Raw genomic sequence first — 20019 nt, 5'->3', positions numbered from 1 at the left:
CGTCCCGCCCTGCACCAACCTGCCCGGCCCGCAAAAACAAAAAGTAGCCTAAAAAGTAGCCTAACGACCGGCTTTTCAACACCCAGCAAGTCCAGTCCATTCAATTGTTTTGGAGTGAGAGAGGGGAGGGAGGGAGGGGGCAGGGACTTGCAGAGAGAATTTGAAGGGCAGGGGCTGGAATTCGAAAAGGCACCTTTAATTTTCTACCCAGATTTAGAGGAATATCTCATTTTAAACACTATAGGAAATGACCCAACCAGTCTGCCCTGCAGCCCAAATTACTGGTTATCAAAGTAAAATGAGCAGTTGCTTGCTTTGCTGTTATTAGTATTCAGGATTGCATAATGGCATTCCTGTCAGTCAGAAAGTTTGTGTGGTCGAAAATTGTGAAATGACACTGGAATACTGTATGAAAAACGAAGAGGTTTCTTTAGAAACCAAGGTTTTGTAAGTAGAGTGAGCGAAATACTTCACTCTATGGGATGTTTCCCTTTGCGGAGCAAAAGGGCAGAAACTTCATTCATGAACTCCCACAGCGCATATTGCTCCTAAAATATGTTGCTGTGGGTTTAAGAGCGATGACGTAGGCGCCCTGCTTCTCGAAGCATCTAGGCTGCGTCTACGTCATAGCGCGCTCATTCGAACACTTTTTCCTTCTGCCGGGCCAAGACAGAAGGGTGTTTCGAGTGAAGTATTTTGCTCACTCTACTTAAAAAACCTTGGTTTCTAAAGAAACCTCTTCGTTTTGTTAAGTATTCGTTCACGAAATACTTCACTCTATGGGACCTTATGAACTCCCGTGTCTTGAAATTAGTCAAGTGTGTTCAGGGCTATATGGTAACCTAATGAGGGCTGGGCAACCTCTGGTTGATAGCCTGGTCCCGGGGGAGAATGGTAGTAGCCTCGGGCTGATATACATTCTCAGTGTAGATGCTTCATGTAGGCCTGGTATATCCAGGGCATCTAGACTTATGTGATTACACATGGTTTAATGGCCTAATAGGTCCATTATGGTGCGGCAGCCCCCAACACTGCGTGCGCCACCGAGGGCGCTGCCACGTCTAGGTTATAGTATGTGGCAAATGTTGAGGGAGAGGACCAGCTCGCTGCGGTACAGACCTCTTGGATTGGGACACCCTTACAGAGTGCCCAGGATGCTGCCATGCCTCAAATTGGGGGGGTGAGGCTAGGACCCCCCTCAGGGACCTGCCAGGCGGGTCACTTCCGCTTCCCAGCGCCTCTGCCCCTGGACGCTCCTCCTCTGGGCTTGTAGGGCGGGGGGGAGCGGCGACGGTCGGTGCGTGGACCCTGTGGTGGACGCTGTCTGTCTCCGGAGTAGTCCCTCGGGGGCCCGGGTGGGTCCTTGCTGGCTGTCCTGGGCTTCCATGGGGTACGCTTGCCCCTGCCGCGGCCCGGTGGAGCCTTGGCAGCCAGTGGCTGGAGAGCCTTCATCGTCTTGGTGGAGGTCTCTGCCTGTTGGATGGAGACTGACATGTATTCGAGAACCCCATGGAAGAGGCTCTCGTGTGATATGTTCTTCCCCACCATGTCCCTCTTAACAGAATCGGGGAGAGGGGCGAGGTTCACCCACCTCATCCGCTCCTGGAGGATGGAGGACACCAGAGCCGCTCCAGTGTGATTGGTGACGTCGTATTGGAGCTGGGCCAGCTCATGTACCAGGCGGCGCATCTCGGCCAGGTTTTCTGGGGTGGATACGTTGCCCATTTTCAGTCCCCTGGCGACGAAAGTCATGTGGTCATACAGCCACCTGTTGACCTTAGACCCTTCTTTGTCGGCTGCACTGGAGAAGACTGGTTCTTTGTCCTGTGGGATCACAGTTGGGGCTTGGGGGTTAGCCAGGTATGAGGCCATGGCTCTGTCCATAGAGGGCATTTTGAGCAGGTTCAGCTTCTCCATGCCCTTCATTTCAGTGGCTGCCCTTTTGCCACGGCGGTGGATGGCCTCTACCTTGACTACAGGGTTAGTCCAGGCTTTGCTGAGCAAGGTCTCAAAGCCTGAAGCCTGAGGAATGGCTTGCTTCTTTGTTACAGGAGGGGGGACGTATTCATCACTGCGTCCATCCCATTTCACCGTCTCGCTGGGGATCTCCTCCCAGGCGTGGTCACAGCGGATAGCAGCCCTCTTGTAAATCTCCATCAAGGTTGAATTATCCTTGGGGAGAACAGCGCGAGGCTGAGGCGGGGGTGTTACCTGTCTGTCGACGGGGGGAGGAAATTCCTCTATCTCGTCGTCAACCATTAAGGTCGTCGAAATCAGTGAGGGCATTGCGTGCATGGTCCACGCCGAGGCAATACAGACATACATTGTGTCTGTCGGTGCCGGACATGGTGTTGCCGCATCCCGCCACAGCGCACCTTTTCTGGGGCTCGGGAGTGATGCCTCTTCGGCGGCGTCTAGCGGCGGTGGCGGTCTCCTTCACCGGGGAATACATGCTTGTAGCTCGTAGTTTTCCGTCGAGAAGGGGACCAGGAATTAGCTAACTTTGTGAAAGGGCCTCGTGGCCGCGAACGTGAAGAAAGCTTATTTGCTACGGGCTTCTCGGACGCGTAGTTTAGTTGAAAGCTAGACTAGCGAAAACGGGTTTCTAAGCCCAGTAAAACACCAGCTAGGCTAACGTGTAGTTTTAGGTGAAAAACTAGACTAGCGAAAACGGGCTTCCTAGCATTCACTGTAACACAATTGCACCATGTGCTCATCAATCAATTCCAGTATTGATAAAGTAGATAAACAAGTGCTGTAAAATAACATAAATGACAACAGTGTGTCTACAGATAAAGGTTGCATACATGTCCAAACAATCACAACTCACATGAGCATTAGGTGCTATACTAGCGCTAAGCTAGTGAGTAACAGGCTACGAGAGCGAGCTAGCTCGCTAGAAAGAGTAGCGCCTTCGTTGAGACTGAAGCTATGCTAACTGTAGCGGGCTTCTCGGCCCCGAGACGAGATAGATAGCAAAATAGAAGGTAGCGCCTTGCTAAGCTAACCGCTAAGCGGCGCTAGCTGTAAGCTAGTGTTAACCTTCTATGAATTGGCGGTCTTTTCTTAATGTTCTGATAATAGAACTTACGTAACCGTTTTGGAGCTTTGTTTCTGCAGAGTTTTTGCGAAAGAAGTATCAGGGAACCTCACGGTACTCTAGTTGCACTCTTGTCCGATTTTTTAAGGTATAAGTCGCCCTAAACACTTCGTCGTAACAAATTATTTGAATGAACACTTACATACGTGACATGTCATACTATCTGTCTCGGACCGGTTCACTTCACTTGTTTGGGTTGTGTGCGCACTGACTGCATGAGTGTAGTTCTCCGCTCGAAATGAATGAATCTCATTTTAGTTTTGATGGTGTATATTTCAACTTAGATGAACAACATTGATGAACAACAGAACAAGCTGGTGGTTTCAGCAGGAGGAGTAGACATGCAGAAGACACAGGAGAGCAGGTACCGGAATGCTTTTTTTCTCCTTTTCCCCTTTTCTTTCGCCCACCGCGCGATAATTGCGCTGAAAACCTTGACTGCGGGACCTGCGGGCAACGGGCTGGCCCGCGCATCACACACGCACACACACAAAGTAATCGAAAGTAAAAGTACTCATTATGCAGAAGGTCCCATTTAACACGTTTTCAAACATAAAATGTAAAAAAATATGTTGTGTGCTTGTAGATCCCCCCCCCCCTTTTCCTAATGCTTGCTGATCATCTGCCCGAGGCAGTGTAGCTCTTATGAAAACAACGGTTGTCACAGGAGTGGAGGGAAAACTCAATAAAAAAAAACATCCACCTATTAGCAAATAGATACTGTACCATAGCTTTGAGAGCAGGCACACACCCCTTCCCGTTTAAACCCCCCCAAAAACCTTGAATGTGGAAGGCTGTGCAGGTTAAAGCATATCCACAAACACGGAAGAAGTACTCACATTTCTTACTCAAGTAAAGGTGTCAATACTGCCATGTAGACGTACTGGAAATTCTTTAGTAAAGTAAAAATACCTCAAAATTTTACTTGAGCACTGTACTTTACTTTTACACCACTGCAAATACGTACACAATGCTATTTACGTACTTCTGCTATCTAAGCATGAAATCAAATGATCAGATCAGCGGTCACACACACCTGTGAGCAGTGAGAGTGCTGACATTGAGCTTGGCCCGGTTCAAATCTGCCTTTTCAGTTATTCCAGTTATTCCATTCAATGCATGGTGGTGCAATGCGCTGAAGCATGTGCCACCAAATCAAACACCTTGAAATGTGTTTCTGTCAAACAGCAGTCCAAGTACTTTGTTTAAAAGGTCACGCGTAAAACAAAGGAACAATATCGCATCTAACCTTTTTAAACCATTTTGTACTCACTACACTGTTCCAAAGCTCATGCTCTGGCATGTTAAGGTAGCTTGGTGAACAACGGACAATATTTCACTCCACAATCAGGGACAATGACATTCATTGTGGTTGGTTGGGCATATAGGCCCTGGAAAATCACCAATTCCTGGATCATCATCCATATCATATTTCCCAGTGGTGGAAAGTATATTCCATTTACTTAAGTACAATTTTGAGGTATTTGTACTTGATTTCTTTTTTTTTATATATTTTTTTATCCCACGATTTTGTAACCCATTTTTCACCCCTGTGTCAATCATCTAATGTGATCCTGGGCTCTACACACCCTCCACCAACCTAGTCCCCATATATGGGGGACAAGGGGAGAGCAACGGACTTGAACTCATGCTTCCTTCATGCCTGAGTGTCCAAGTTGCTCCTTTACACCTGACAGGGGGGAGTTTCCCTGGTTGGACGTAGCACGTGGAAGGAACACGTTATTCCAACCAGTTCCTTTCCCCTCCATCAGGCGCCCCGGCTGGCCAGGGGGAGGCAGTTTAGTGACCAGGATTACTGCATGTTTTTTGTGAGGGTACCCACTACCTACCCTAGGGGACACGGGGAGAACATGCAAACTCCACACTTGATTTCTAATACTTTTACTTGTACTCTACTTCATCTCAGAGGTAAATATTGTACTTTTATTCCACTACAATTATTTGAAAACTTTAGTTACTAGTTACTTTGTAGATTGTGATTATTATTACAAAACATACATTAACCACAACTTTTGATCGGGATGCAATGCATTGTGAGCTTAATTGTAGATTGGCAATTTTCAAAAGATTTTTATACATTTGAAAACTTAAATGGAACATTCTGCATAATGACAATTACTTTTGGTAGGCATATACTTTAAGTACATTAATATGCCAATACTTCTGTAGGCTACTTTACACTTTGAATGCCTTACTTGTAACTTGTATAATTTAGTTTAGTTTATTAAGGATCCCCATTAGTCTACACCGTAGTGGAGACTATTCTTCCTGGGGTCCAGGAAGTATAGTATTTCTATATTGCAGTATTGATTATTCTAACATGCAAGTACTTTTTCCACCACTGATATTTCTTAACACTACCCTACCCCTTGCAACAATTTGTTTGTCTCAACAACACCAGAACCTGTAAACAATTTCTTAAAGACTGAAACAGTGGCGATTTCAAAGGAGATGAATGGGTAGATAGAGTGGAAAGGCATGTGTGAAATCCAATGTTTTGCTTCTGATTTGTCAAGGAAATTCGATCCCTGCACAATTTACGTTACACTAATATGACATAAGGCGTAATCTTGTGTTGTTTGCTATTAGAAATAATAATGTTTGTGTGACATAACAACGCCTAATGAGAAATAACATGTTCTTTATTATGCTTATATTTCATGTTATTTCCATTTATTATTATCTAATTATCATATCTGTACTGTAACTTGAACACGACTGCAACTTCTATATATGTATTTATTATTCCGTGGGAGAAATTCAGTAATGTTCCATGATGTTACTACGCAAATAATATGTATTAAATGTTATTTCTACTTACTTGCAGGGACATTACATCTAATTTACAACAGATCTGTACTGCAAATTAAACAAAACCTTTCCCGATCTTAAACTTCAGATGGAGTTTTCAGCCTGGCTGTGTGTGTATCTTACCATGTGACATTCCTCCTTGATCACTTTATACGCTGACAGATAGAAGTAGCCTAATAACACACAAACTACCATGGGTTGACAGTTCTGGGCACTAGGGAAATCTGTGCTCCAAAAACAGAGTGGGCATCAGGGCTCAGAAGAGTGGGCTATATTTCCCCACTCGCCTACCCGCTTTACATAAAGCTGCGTCGACACTCACTCCAACCTGAACTCTGATGACGCCAATGCAGTCTCACTCCCAAGATGGCCAACGGGTGACTGCTTGGGATTTGACTCAAACACAGTATATGCAGCAAGCAGGAGCACGGTTACAACAGCAGCAACGCCTTGGATACCTAGTTGAGTGGGGTCCCTCAGGGGTCTGTATGGATACCTAGTTGAGGGGGGTCCCTCAGGGGTCTGTTTGGATACCTAGTTGAGTGGGGTCCCTCAGGGGTCTGTATGCTACTGGACCTCTCCTTTTTTCTCTCCCCACCAAATGTATTTTCTGAATGTTTGCCAATATTGTGTCATATTCAAGACTAAGGATACTAGGGTGCATGTGCTTAACTCATTTAGACCTGAGGATGATTCTACAAATGCCTTCTAAATCCTGACATTCATTCATATTCAAAGATTTGTGCGACATTTTTACGATTTTTCAAAAATAGCAGACCTACAAGCTATGAGCTTGTAGATCTGCTATTTTTCAATAGCTAAATTATAACATAATGTTTAAAACACCAAAAGAGGTTCCCGTCCAAAATGGGTTAAATATACTATATACTTAAGATACTTTTTTGTGATACTGAATATAATTTGTACAAAGCTTTCAAACCTTGCAAGTGCAAGCATTTGGCTATACGTATCGTATACATTTCTCCCATGAGTGTATTTACCTTATTTGTCTGAACCAGTGAGTCAAACTGCAGAAATTAATAACAATTATAAAACATGTTGGAGTCGAATAACGGTGTGACCTGAAGATATACCGGTATATTATATTTCCAGTCACTCCAATCGCTTCACTTTGGTCACACAGGTCAGCGTTAGTAAAAAAATCACACCTGTGTGAACCGAGTGGTGCAACTCCCCTCTCTCCCCCCTCCTCTCTCTCTCTCTCTCTCTCTCTCTCTCCTCCGTCAGATTAGCTTTATTATGGATATCAATCCGCGTCGCTGAGAACAATTTTTTCATTATTATTTTGGGTCGGCCTTTCCTTCTTTAGCGTACCTAGACCGGATCGCGCATGCGCGCTGCCGTCCACCTCCCATTATACAGGCAGACTAAAAGCTTCAATAACTCCTAATCTACGGATCTCTCCATGGTTTGGTCAATTAGCACGATGTTCGGAGGTCTTTGCTGATTATCCGGTGGTCTAGATGGAAACATTGGTGCTTTCTAGAGCAAGGATGGCTATATTTTAGCTCGCTAGCATTGACGCTATTTATTTAGCACAAGATGTGATCTGTTTCTGTGCTGCGTGCGCAGCCTCTCCAATTTCACGCCATTGCTGATTTCACGCATGCGCACACCACTCGTGCTCATGATACAAACTGATATTGCTGGTCCCTTCGCTCATGTCGCACGCTGATTGGCTGTAGACAGTAGTAATAATTTATAAACTGTGGGAGTGTAACCAAATGGACCCGCTCATTCACCCAAGACGGCTCGGTTCAATATATTAAACATAATTCCTGCTACTATATGAGCAGCAAAATGAGTTACTATGTCTTTGGAAAGGGTTTGTATATCGTTTTTTCCACCGTTGGTCAGTTAACAGTTGGTACTGGATGAATAAAACCAAACAGCCAAAACATTTCTGGGGTTCCGGACATCAACGCTGATGATTGGCTGTCAGGACGCGATGGGTGGAGTCACGCGTGCGCTCGCACGCACGCACACGCACATGCACACACACACACACACACACACAATCAGGCGGCCGTTCACGCTTCATTGTCTCTGCATTGACTTTGTATGTAACTGCGGCGCTCTAACTCCAGGTCTGAGTAGTGGAAAAAGTACTACATTTACTTTACGTAAGTAAATTATCAATACTGCAATGTAGAAACGTCTAATGTAGATACTGCAAAGTAAAAGTCTGGTATTCAAAATGTACTCAAAAGTACCAAAAGTAGAATGTACTCATTATGCCGAATGTCCCAAGTTTTCAAATGTATACAAAATAAATCCTTTGAAAATAGCCCATCTACAAGCTACAAGTCGCACACATTGTGAGCTAGTACAGTAGAATGGCTATTTTAAATGGGTTGAAGTGGATAATGTATGTTTTGTAATAACAATCAAAATATACAAAGTAACAAATGACTAAAGCTTAATTGTAGTGGAGTAAAAGTACAATATTGCTTCTGAGATGTAATGGAGTAGAAGTACTGAAAATGTAACCTGATTCCGCCAGATGGAAGACGTTTGCTTCACATTTTGTTACACAACAGACTTCCATCTGGGATGCATCCCCGTTTTTCCAACCCGATTTCGCACCAGTGAGGGGTGGGAGGGGCTGGGGGCGGTCTGGGCGGCAGACGGCTGTGGAACTTGAAGGACAACGGGACGTATAAAGACTTCGGCGAAAACAGAAGCGCAACGCGAGGATAAAGGAAACATTCAGTACAAATGTCCAGTTTGCTAATTCACAACAACTACTACTACTTTGGTGTTGAAACACTAACTCTAACTATAAACGTTCACGACAGCAGACAGCCTATGTAAGTACAAATATAACTAGAACTGCACTCTGTCGAGTGCATACTTGCTTGTTGCACACTAGTAGGCCATAAATGGCCAACTAGTGCGCAAGCAGAGCGCGCAAGTCCTTTCGACCGCTGTAAACTGTCAAATCTCAGTATCTCTGTGAAGGAACGTTTGAAATGTATAATTGTCTCCACCAGGCCGAAGGCATGTGGGGAGAGTATGTTTTGCACTCCGTCCGTCCGTCCGTCCGTGTGTGTGTGTGTCCGTGTGTCCGTGAACAGCTAATCTCGGCCACCGTTAAACCCGGTCGATGCCATATTTTGCACACACACTCCCTGGATGCCAACGATGAACCTCTGCCCCAAACTTTCCAGAACGGCCTGTTATAGCGCCACCAGGAGGCCGCTTTGTGCAAAACAAGTTTTTGCACAGTACACCTACAGATTTTGTCCAAACATCACGCAAATTGGTACACAGTCTCTCTAGAGCCATTCAACGAAACGGGTCTTTCAGATTTATCAGACTCCATCCTGATTGGTTAAGATTGGCTTCCAAAGTTCACAGGAGTGCTCAGTTTCAAACAAAATGCTGCAAATCATGAACACATCGCGTGATTTCCGTAAAATTGTGCACCCACATTCCCACTAGGCCGAGGACGAAATGCCACATGAACAATTTCAACTCAGCCTCAAGGTGGCGCTATAACTGGCCGAAAAGTGTTTTTACCTCTAACTGCACGGATCTGTGGATAACCTGGTGGAGACCTGTGTTTTTAGATGTAACTATTTGCTACCTACCTACTTTATGCATATAAACACCTAGTATTATTAAGTATGATTCAAGTTTCTAAGTTTGGGTGAAGAGCTAGTCATACATATACACACCACGTACTCTGGTCCCAGCAGATCAGGCACAACTTGCTATTTTATTTTTTACTGATTATGTATATAGTATACGTATGACTAGCTCTAAATGATGACGTAAGAGATATGGTCATTTGTGGTCGTTTGGTCCCAGCAAAGCAGGCATATACTATATAGGCATATACTATATATAGTATATATATAGTATATAGGCATATACTATATACGTATACATATATACTATATAGAGTGTGTAGTTGTAAGTTGATTAGCGGTATACTGTGGTTACTTTGCGCCAAAAACCGTGACAGCTGTCCCGCCATTTGTTGTTTATACAAGAAAACAGCAAATCTGTGCCTGGTTTGCTGGGACCAAACGACCACAAATGACCATATTTCTTACGTCATCATTAAGAGCTAGTCATACATATACACACCACGTACTCTGGTCCCAGCAGATCAGGCACAATTTGCTATTTTATTTTTACTGATTATGTATATAGTATACGTATGACTAGCTGTAAATGATGACGTAAGAAATATATATAGTATATATATAGTATATAGGCATATGCTATATACGTATACATATATACTATATAGAGTGTGTAGATGTAAGTTGATTAGCGGTATACTGTGGTTACTTTGCGCCAAAAACTGTGACAGCTGTCCCGCCATTTGATGTTTATGCAAGAAAACAGCAAATCTGTGCCTGGTTTGCTGGGACCAAACGACCACAAATGACCATATTTCTTACGTCATCATTAAGAGCTAGTCATACATATACACACCACGTACTCTGGTCCCAGCAGATCAGGCACAATTTGCTATTTTATTTTTACTGATTATGTATATAGTATACGTATGACTAGCTCTAAATGATGACGTAAGAAATATATATAGTATATATATAGTATATAGGCATATACTATATACTTGGGGACCAAATGACCAAATGACCACAAATGACCATATTTCTTACGTCATCATTAAGAGCTAGTCATACATATACACACCACGTACTCTGGTCCCAGCAGATCAGGCACAATTTGCCATTTTATTTTTACTGATTATGTATATAGTATACGTATGACTAGCTCTAAATGATGACGTAAGAAATATGGTCAATTGTGGTCATTTGGTCCCAGCAAAACAGGCACAGATTTGATGTTTTTCTGCATAAACATCGAATGGCGGGACAGCTGTCACGGCGGAAGAGACCGGGCGAAAACATTACTTGCGCGCTAAGTAATTAATGAAAAGGCTACTACAGTGACGTCGGTTCATGGAAGTTGTTGTAGGCTATGTGGGGATTACCTGATGAAGTAGTAGCCTACCATTAAGTGGGCAAAACCTTATATAAAATAAATTATACTAAATTGTTTATAGGGTCAATGTAAGGAAAATAATATAGCCTTTCCATGAGTATATTTTTTAGATATATAGTTTTTTCTCCAAGAATACAAACAGCCAATAGCATATTACGTTATGAATCTTGAACCTAAGGCAACTAAAACAAATGTTTTTTTTTCTCCAAGTTACTTAACTTATAGGCTGCAGATAGATCTAATCTTCAGTACATCATTTAAATATATTCTGTTCAATTGATTTATTTGTTTTTTATTGACATTTGACCAAATAATAGCATACACATTCTATATTTGTAGGCTACATTTAGTGAGATGTGATGACAAAATCTGACTATCTGTCATTGTTAGATCATTTTGTGCACCAGGCAGTTATTGTCTTCTGGCGGCTTTACTCGGATCTCGTTACAATTTCACGGGTCCCTCTCGGTCATTAAAAAATATCTCTGAGCCAATCTGGTCTTGGAACAAATTTAACGGACCCATTAAGTGCTTAACTGCACTTCACCACCTCACCACTCACAAGCCTTTATAGTTTATAGTTTCCCCACACGAAAGACGATGAGAACAATGAGCTGCTTGAGCATGTGTGATTGTTGACACCTTTCTGAACGGGCTGTGTGTGTTGCCTCGGAGAGAGGACCCTCTCCCAATAAATGTGTTCGGGACGTGGATGTCTGTCGAGTGTCGACTTCACAGGTAGCCCTGCACCCCCTGCACCCCCTCCACCCCGCGCGGGGGAGGGAACCTACCCCCTTGGATGTGATCATCTTCACACGCTAATAAGAGTCGTCTCGAGTTTCCACTTCCTCGAAATGACAAAATCGGAAACAACAATTCGCTATAGCCTCAACCCAAAATGAACTAGAAAGAGGCAATTCTGGGAAATTGCAAAGTGTAGTTGCCCACATCGCACCCGTCGAAAATGGAATGGCTTTTGGCTCTGCGTTGATTAAGCCACCCTCGACATGTGATTCAGATTTGGGATGGATCGGACATTCCGTGCGTGAATTGTGGCGTGTTTTGTAAAGTACGCCCCTCCCACTAACTTCGGAAGACGATTACGGCGGAACGATACAGAAGATCTAAATTCTGACTGTGCTGTTTTAATGGGATAGGTCCGGAGATCATGTGTACCGATTTGTGTGAAATTTGGACAAAATCTGTAGGAGGAGGAGCAAAAAGTGTGTTTTGAAAAAAATTCAAAATGGCGGGAAATCTATCTAGACGCAAATGGGCGTGGCCTATATGGGGAGATGCGTCATGACCCAAGGAATCCAGGGAAAAAAACTTTTTGATTTTACGACCTACGGTTCAAGAGTTATAGCCCAAAAGGTAAAGTTGGCTGTTATAGCGCCACCATGAGGCCGAACGATATACTTCTAAGGTAATTAATTTTAATAATTATGATGAATCTCTCCTCCAAGTCTTGTAAGTATAGCCCTTACGGTCTCAGAGGAGGTGGGAGGTATAACGCGACAAAATAAACAGAGCACTAGAACAATAGTATAGTTGCCCTCAGGGCAACTACACTAATAAGATTACTTTACAAGTACAAAGTAGACTTTATAAAATTTTACAGCAGTAATTTGCATCTAGTGTAAGTATTGCCATTGAGATATGGTAGGTTTGGAAAGACAAAAGTGGTGACAAAAGTGCATCCTAGCAAAACATTTACTGTATGGAGACCACTGTTACCTCCTAAAGGGCTACTTCACCAATTTTCAAACTATTTTCATATAATTGGTCCTCACTATTAAATGCTCATTATAATATGGTACCATTTCTGTCTACTCACTCTGTGTCTCAGAGGAGGGACAGTTCTGAAACCTGCCTACCAGGTCAACGATGGGAATCCAAACAAATTGAAACTGCAGGCTATCTAAAACATGGAAAGTTAGCATTAATAATAATCACGTTAATAAAAAATAAAAAAAATGCAATTTTGTTTAAAAAAGGGTCTAATGATGCCATTGGAAGGGTTTCTGAAGTGTCCACAGCCCTCCTCTGAGACATTAGTTGGGGAGGTTAAAAATGGGTCAAGTCGTCCTTTAAGACAGCTGTCACATAAGTTATGTTAATTCTAGTTCTACATAGTGCTCCAAAATTCCGATTTGTCCAGTATTTAAAATAAATAAATAAGGTAAAATCGGGATACAAGCCGGTTGCTGAACATCATCATCTGCATATACTTCAAGTTCAGGTGTAGGCCTACTCTAGTCTACATCCCACCTGCAATGACAGATGTAAAAAAAATACATTTTTCTCTGATATAAATATGGATTACACATGAATATGCCCCTGTGATGACACTGTGTAGAAACAGAATTTGGCATCTAATTTCCAATTTGGCAATTTTTTTTGGATTATTATTTAAACCCTCTCACTGAGTTTTTAAGGCTAAATAAACTGCAAGGCACTAGCAGGACGATTGAATAAAAATATTCCAGCGTGACAAAGCCGAAATTGTTACAAAGAAATAGTTTTTCACTGTGATACCAGTATATATACAGTAGGAACTTACACGTTAGTTCCATTGATCCGAAGTCAGAACACAATAGATTGATTGATAACTAAGTAAAATAAATGCTCTGAAGATGCACACACCCATCTGACCACTTAACCTAGCCTGTTGGCTGCTGTCCCGACCAGCATTAATTCATAAATTCACCTGTTAACCCTTATTTTGAAGGATCCACCGAGAAATGTGAAAATCGGAACTGGATGTAGACTAGCCTGAGCTAACGCTAGACATTTCTGGCCTAGATGGGAGGGTCGCGGCTCAGAAAAACACGCACCCTGATTGGATCTCATCGATCTGTCCGTCACCCCCGGCCCCTCCTCTCCCCCCTAGTGCAGCGCTACGTCACATAATTTGGAGCGACGCCCACCCGGAAGGGTTGACTCCCACTTTTAGACCAGAGCGGCCAATGCGTTCCTCCAGGCTTTACATTTTTGCACCAACAAAGTGAAAGCCTGGTACCGAGGCTAGATGTAGACTAACGATGTGTTTGTGACGGACGCTACTATATACTTTCACTCGGAGAAGACATAGTTTTACCGCAACCGTCAGTTATTTGGCTGTGGGCCATTGAATGAAGCGTATTTTGTCCAGGGGCACATTCTTGGAAAGGAATCTGAGATAAAGGCATTTGAAAAGATGGTACATTTTGTGTTTACTTCACTGCCTAGCAACCCAGTGCTAATGTAAGCACCATTTGACGGTGACGCATATCTATGTCAACGGCGGTAGACTGCTGAATTAAGATTTGACGCAGATCTACGGCAAAGGTGGTAAACCGCTGAATTAAGATTTGGTACAGTACAGTCTACGTCAACGGCGGGGAATGTGTTAAGTGGTCAGGTGGGTGGGCTGCGAATACTTTCAAGATTTAAAGTGCGGGCCCTGATCCAGAAACTGCATTAGATGGATGGATGGATGGATGGATGAATGGATGGATGACAACAGGTGAGAGACGGTGAATCAACCAAGTGCCAGTGAACGAGTGAAAGAGTCAATTAACAAAAAAACAATCAACAAATGGAGTCACTCATTGGCCAACAGAGGTATTGTCCATCATATTTCAGGTGTGCATTCTGATAATAATAACCTATCGTCATCACTATCAGCCCACACAGACTACCAACACGATGACGTCGTTGGTGGCACCCGCCTACTCCGCGATCCGCACCCCCTCATTCATTGGCCAATATTGTGACCATGTCATCATCATCATCATCATCATCAGTACAAGCCACATCCTCGGAGGTTCGTGGCTATGATAACGTCGGTGACGGCGTCAAAGACAAACTGGATGTTGTTGGTGTCTGTGGCACAGGTGACGTGGGAGTAGACCTCTTTTTGGGAGGACTTGTTTTTCCTCTCGTAGTGAGATTTGATGTAGGCTATACCTTCATGATAACTGTCTGGACCTGTGGGGAGAGACAGAGAGACGAGAGCATTAGAGCAGTAGATTTCAACCAGTGGTCCTTGAGGGGGTTCCAGGTGGTCCCCAGCTAAATGATGGAGAGTTGGCAACCAAATGCGCTCTTATAGGTCTTTAACTCTTGAGAGTGTAAAAGAAAAAAAAAAAAAATACACTCAAGAGTTAAATTATTGTGAACCATCTAACCATCACTACATTTACAAGAAGTCGACACAATATTAGAGAATGTAGAAGAATTATAATAATATTTTGACCGTTTGCCCGTTATCTCTCCTATGGTATCAACATGAATACAGCATGGAATTGTGGACAAAATCTTATCCAATGACAACAAAATATTCCGTTTTGGGTCTGAGAGGCTACAGTAAAATCTCACCAATGGTGGTCTGTGGCTCAAAAGCCAAATAAATAAATGGACCTTGATAAGAAGAGAGTTGAAAACCACTGCGTTAGAGTAATGAAGGTCTACATCCACACTCTGACACTGGTTCTCAGCCTTTTAAAATTTCAAGGAACCCCAATTCAGTGTTAATTTCAGTGAAAAATGTTGGTCGACTATACCCATTTTTTCACTGACAAAAACTAAATAAAACCTACGCTATGATGATATATTGATAATTTTGTCAACAAATAAGACTAAAATGTTAGGGACTACTGGAGAAGATATCTGGGCGGGAACCCCTTTTGGTGTTTGCTTTAGCTATTGAAAAATAGCAGATCTACAAGCTAATAGCGCGCCACCGAGTGGTGCGCTACAAGCTTGTAGGTCTGCTATTTTTGAAAAATCGAAGAACGACTGACATAGAAACATAGCTTTTTCAGAAAACTGTCAGGATGTTGAAGACATTTTTAGAAGCTGATCTCAGGTAAAAATGGGTTAAGCAATTCATAACCTACCGGCATATCATTCATGCACTGAAAGGCATGCATTAAAGTAATGAGCTGACCTCAATTTGTGGAAAGCAAGAAGAAAATAAGTGACTATGAATAATTAAGGAGGAAGGCATGCTCAACCGGCTAGAGTTTCAATAGGAACAGTATGACTGAACTGACATCTGCAGTAGAGTTTTAAAAGGAACACTGAAATGACATCTGCAGTTTTATGGCAAGGGTTTCCCAAATCTTTCAGGCCACAATCCCCTCCCCGAAATAATCATATTTGAACCGGGGACCGCCTAACTAACCTAACAAGCACTTGGAATTGTAGGTAGGGGTTCACGATTATGAAATTATGACCGTTATCCGATTATTTGCAGGATCATATCTGCCGATATGCACTGCGTAATATTTGAAAATTTGGCCAATTCGGTAGTAAAAAGGTCATAAAAGTAATTCAATTGTAACTTTAGAAATGTGCAGACACCCTGCACACTAAATACTGCATGCTGGTTTGTTTACCGAGTCACCGTGTGTCTGTGACTGACTGGCAGTAGAGTTGAGGGCTAGACAAATAAAGTTGACCCGAGCTATGATTTTGTTGTCGTGTTGATGCAAACGTTCGTTTAAGATATTCTTTTGCGACAGACAGTAGGCTGACAGGAAACGGGAGAGAGATGGGGGAAGACATGCAGTAAAGGCCGTGTAGGGCTCGGGAGTCGAACCCGCGGCACACTGCGACTGGATTACCAGTCGGGTGCCCAGACGGTTTCGTTTGCATTTTCTAAACCTATCTGCTCTTATTCATCACCGATCATCATGTCTCATTGGAGGATATGGATATATATAGGATTTTACATTTACATTGTAAATGTAATCATACATGTGTAATCATATTAATATATTATACGGTATATACACTGTACATGTACACTATAGCAGTGGTCTTTAATGTAGGCCTATATATTTTTTACGTAGGCAGAGAGACTCCAGATCTGAATCGCCAGAACATATTTTCTTAATGGGCGTGGCTAGCGATGCAGGACTGGAGCCAGCAGAGTAATCTAGTAAGAGAGTAATGACACTCCCGTTGACTCTCATTGTAACAATGGAATGCGGAAGTGCTCATTCTATCTCAATGGAATAGTTCCAGCCATAGGAGCAATGTTTGGAACTATCGCCCATAGGCACCCGCTTTGCGGCGAGATCAAAGCGTGTCACCACTCTCTTACTAGATTACTCTCGGAGCCAGGCTAGCTTCTGCCCTGACTAATTGTCAATTTCTTGTCATTCCAGTGCCGTTACTCCCACTCATCTGCTCACTCCCAATCAGCTAGTCAGAGTGGACTGGCTGACTGGCACACCTGCACCCTGCTTGTCTCTTTGTTCTCTGCCAGATTCTATTCCTGTGTCCCTGTGCTCCTCTGCCCCCAGTCCCACCAGTTTGCCTGGCATTTAACCTTTTGTTTTTGACTACCTGCCTGGATTTTGACCTTCCCTTTGCCAGCTGGATATTGGATTTGTTTGCCAGGGTTTTTGTGGATTCTGTTCATGGACTTTGGACTTTCTGTGAACTGCTAAAATACAATTAAAACTCTGTTTAACCTTCAACCTTGCTTCTGGGTCCAAAGTTATATCCTGACACACGCACGCACGCACACAATTTGAATCTATTCCTAAGGTTCCCAAACGAAAACTGGGTGGTCCAGAGACTCGTCACATCTAGTCTTGTATTGCCCGAGCGAGGCCTGGCACTGGCCGGCCCCAGACTGTGGAACACCCTAGCTGCCACTCCACATTCACTCTGCTCAGTCATTGGAGGTTTTTAAATCCTTACTAGAGACTCATTTGTTCTCTATAGCTTTTAACGCCGTTTGCCTGTGTAATACACTGGCTCTCGGTGTATACCTTTGATATGTTGCATATATTGATATGGCGTTTTATTTTATATATAAAAAGAATCATTCATTTTCCTCTCCTTTCTAATTGTCCCCTTTGATCGCAGCCCACACTTTGAAAACATGTCTTCTACTCTATTCTATTGGGAAAGCTCAGAGAACAAGAATTGCAGTGCCTGCAACGTTGCTACCGGCAAAGTTGTATGTGCATGTGACAATAAAATGTCTTGAGCATCAACATTGTGTTCTACTTGTACTGTGCAGCAAGTGGGGGTCTTCTACTACAGTGGTTTTCAAACTTTTCAGGCCGCGACCCCCCAAAATAATCATATTTGAACTGGGGACCCTGACAAGCACTTGGTGTACTAGCTGAGGCATTACATTTATTTAGGGTTGACTTGGTTCCACAGATAAATATGGTGAAAATAGCCAGTCTACAAGCTCACAAAGCCTCGCAACACGAGGCGTTGTGAGCTTATAGATGAGCTATTTGACAATTTGGCCAATGTTTGACCAGTTTTCATTAGTATAATTACTTTTGATGCAGTAATGGTCTTAATTAATTTAATATCATTTCATTTCTGTCTCTTCTTTTTTAGGCATTAAATTGTCACATCTCTCCCCCAAAAAAGAAAATCTTGTTGAGAATCCCTGTTCTACTAGCTAGTTGTATATACCAGGGTATTCTGGGAAGCAGATGGACAGCGGTGACTTGGTGATCTTGCTTTCAAACAGATCCTTCTTGTTGAGGAACAGGATGATGGAAGTCTCCTTAAACCACTTGTTGTTACAGATGGAGTCAAACAGCTTCAGAGACTCGTGCATGCGGTTCTGTAGGAAGGAACACAGATGTCAACAAGCATCACACACACACTCACATACTCACAAACACACACACGCATGCACTCACTCGTTCGCACGCACCTGCACACCCACACACACACACACACACACACACACACACACACACACACACACACACACACACACACACACACACACACACACACACACACACACACACACACACACACACACACCGAAGTCCTGACATCACTTCCACTATCCATGTGTCTCAGCATATTTTTTTGTATTGGAAATCCCCATAGGCAAATCAGAATCTTAGATTAATGCCATTTTTAATTAATGCCTAAAGCTGAAAATAGCTGACTTTGTAGATGAGCCATTTTCGGTGCAGGACACTGGCTCACAACTAAGTATAAATCATCTCCCCAAACTAGTCTAAACCTAACCTTTAAATGTCTAATGCTAACCTGAAGGTTACTCCTTTCCTCACCTGTAACACTGACTCCCAAAATCTTCTCCATAAACCATTGCTCTTGTGAGAACCACCGAAATGCTTCTCACAATGTCTATTTTCTCAAATTCTATTATAAATGTGGAGACAGATGGTCCTCACGAGCAGTGTTAATTCCGTCGACTAAAACTACGGCGAAATAAGTTTGTCGACTACCCTTTTTCATGGACAGAAACATGGATTTCCCCACCCCCCCAAGCAGGAAAAAAACATTAGAATAGTAGTGTGTGTGTGTGTGTGTGTGTGTGTGTCTGTGTGTGTGTGTGTGTGTCTGTGTGTGTGTGAGTGAGAGAGAGAAGCAAGCAGTAAGAAATATTAGCATGCTGTTGGTCAGCCAGGAAATGCACTCTGAGTTGGTCAGCTATCAACAACACCTCAACTAGCTTATGGACAAATGCTATCCATATATAATACATGCCGTCACATTACTGGAGGAGGGAAATACTTTAATTAGCGGCATTGCTAAATAAACTAAAGACTAAAAAGCTACATTTCTCTAGGTTGTTTCAAAGTTGTCATTTTCAGTTAGCATGCTGGTGTTGTCCTTCACTAAGCAGTTGTCACTTTATTAAACCGTAACACTCATTCACTGCCAAAGACATCTTATCTGTGGACATCTGTTGTGTGTTTTTAGTTCTTACGCTAGATGGCGCTCTTCGCTAACCTATGTCCTAGAGTCACCGTTTGAAACAGGAGATCATGTGATCGCAAAATATCAGTAATCGCTGACTTCCGTGTTTGTGGATTTGTAAAAAGAAACGTTCTTGCATCCCTTCTTTTCCTTGCCATATTTGGCCAAACATGCTATATTCAACAGACCATAACTACAGAACCGGTTCAAAAATAAAATAATATAAAAATCTCACGGAAGCATAATAGAATTAGCACTGGATTATTTCTTTATTTAGCAGTAAATTAGTTAACCGTTATGATCCCTAGCGAGCCCAAGTCAGTGAAAACAAGCTCACAAGACGTCGCAATGCGATACATTCCGATATATTT

At 42.8% G+C, this 20019-nt stretch overlaps 1 protein-coding gene across 2 annotated transcripts in view; it reads right to left on the bottom strand.

The window, feature by feature from the left end:
- The window catches only part of LOC310857628 (guanine nucleotide-binding protein G(o) subunit alpha), a 176450-nt gene that overhangs the window by 18667 nt on the left and 137764 nt on the right, over window positions 1-20019 (bottom strand). The window contains exons 7-9 of one of the 2 annotated variants that reach the window (XR_014569160.1): window positions 18377-18530; window positions 13979-14911; window positions 12530-13719 (exon numbers count right to left, since the gene is read on the bottom strand). The exons of the other annotated variant lie outside the window; for it this stretch is intronic. The gene's annotated coding sequence lies outside the window, so the exon portion shown is untranslated. Of the gene's footprint in view, window positions 1-12529; window positions 13720-13978; window positions 14912-18376; window positions 18531-20019 lie in introns of those variants that run through there. 2 annotated transcript variants of the gene reach the window in all.

Source organism: Protomyctophum parallelum (assembly GCF_964188405.1).
Source record: "Protomyctophum parallelum genome assembly, chromosome: 4".
In the NCBI taxonomy this organism is placed as follows: domain Eukaryota; kingdom Metazoa; phylum Chordata; class Actinopteri; order Myctophiformes; family Myctophidae; genus Protomyctophum; species Protomyctophum parallelum.
This window is presented reverse-complemented; position numbering and strand designations above follow the sequence as displayed.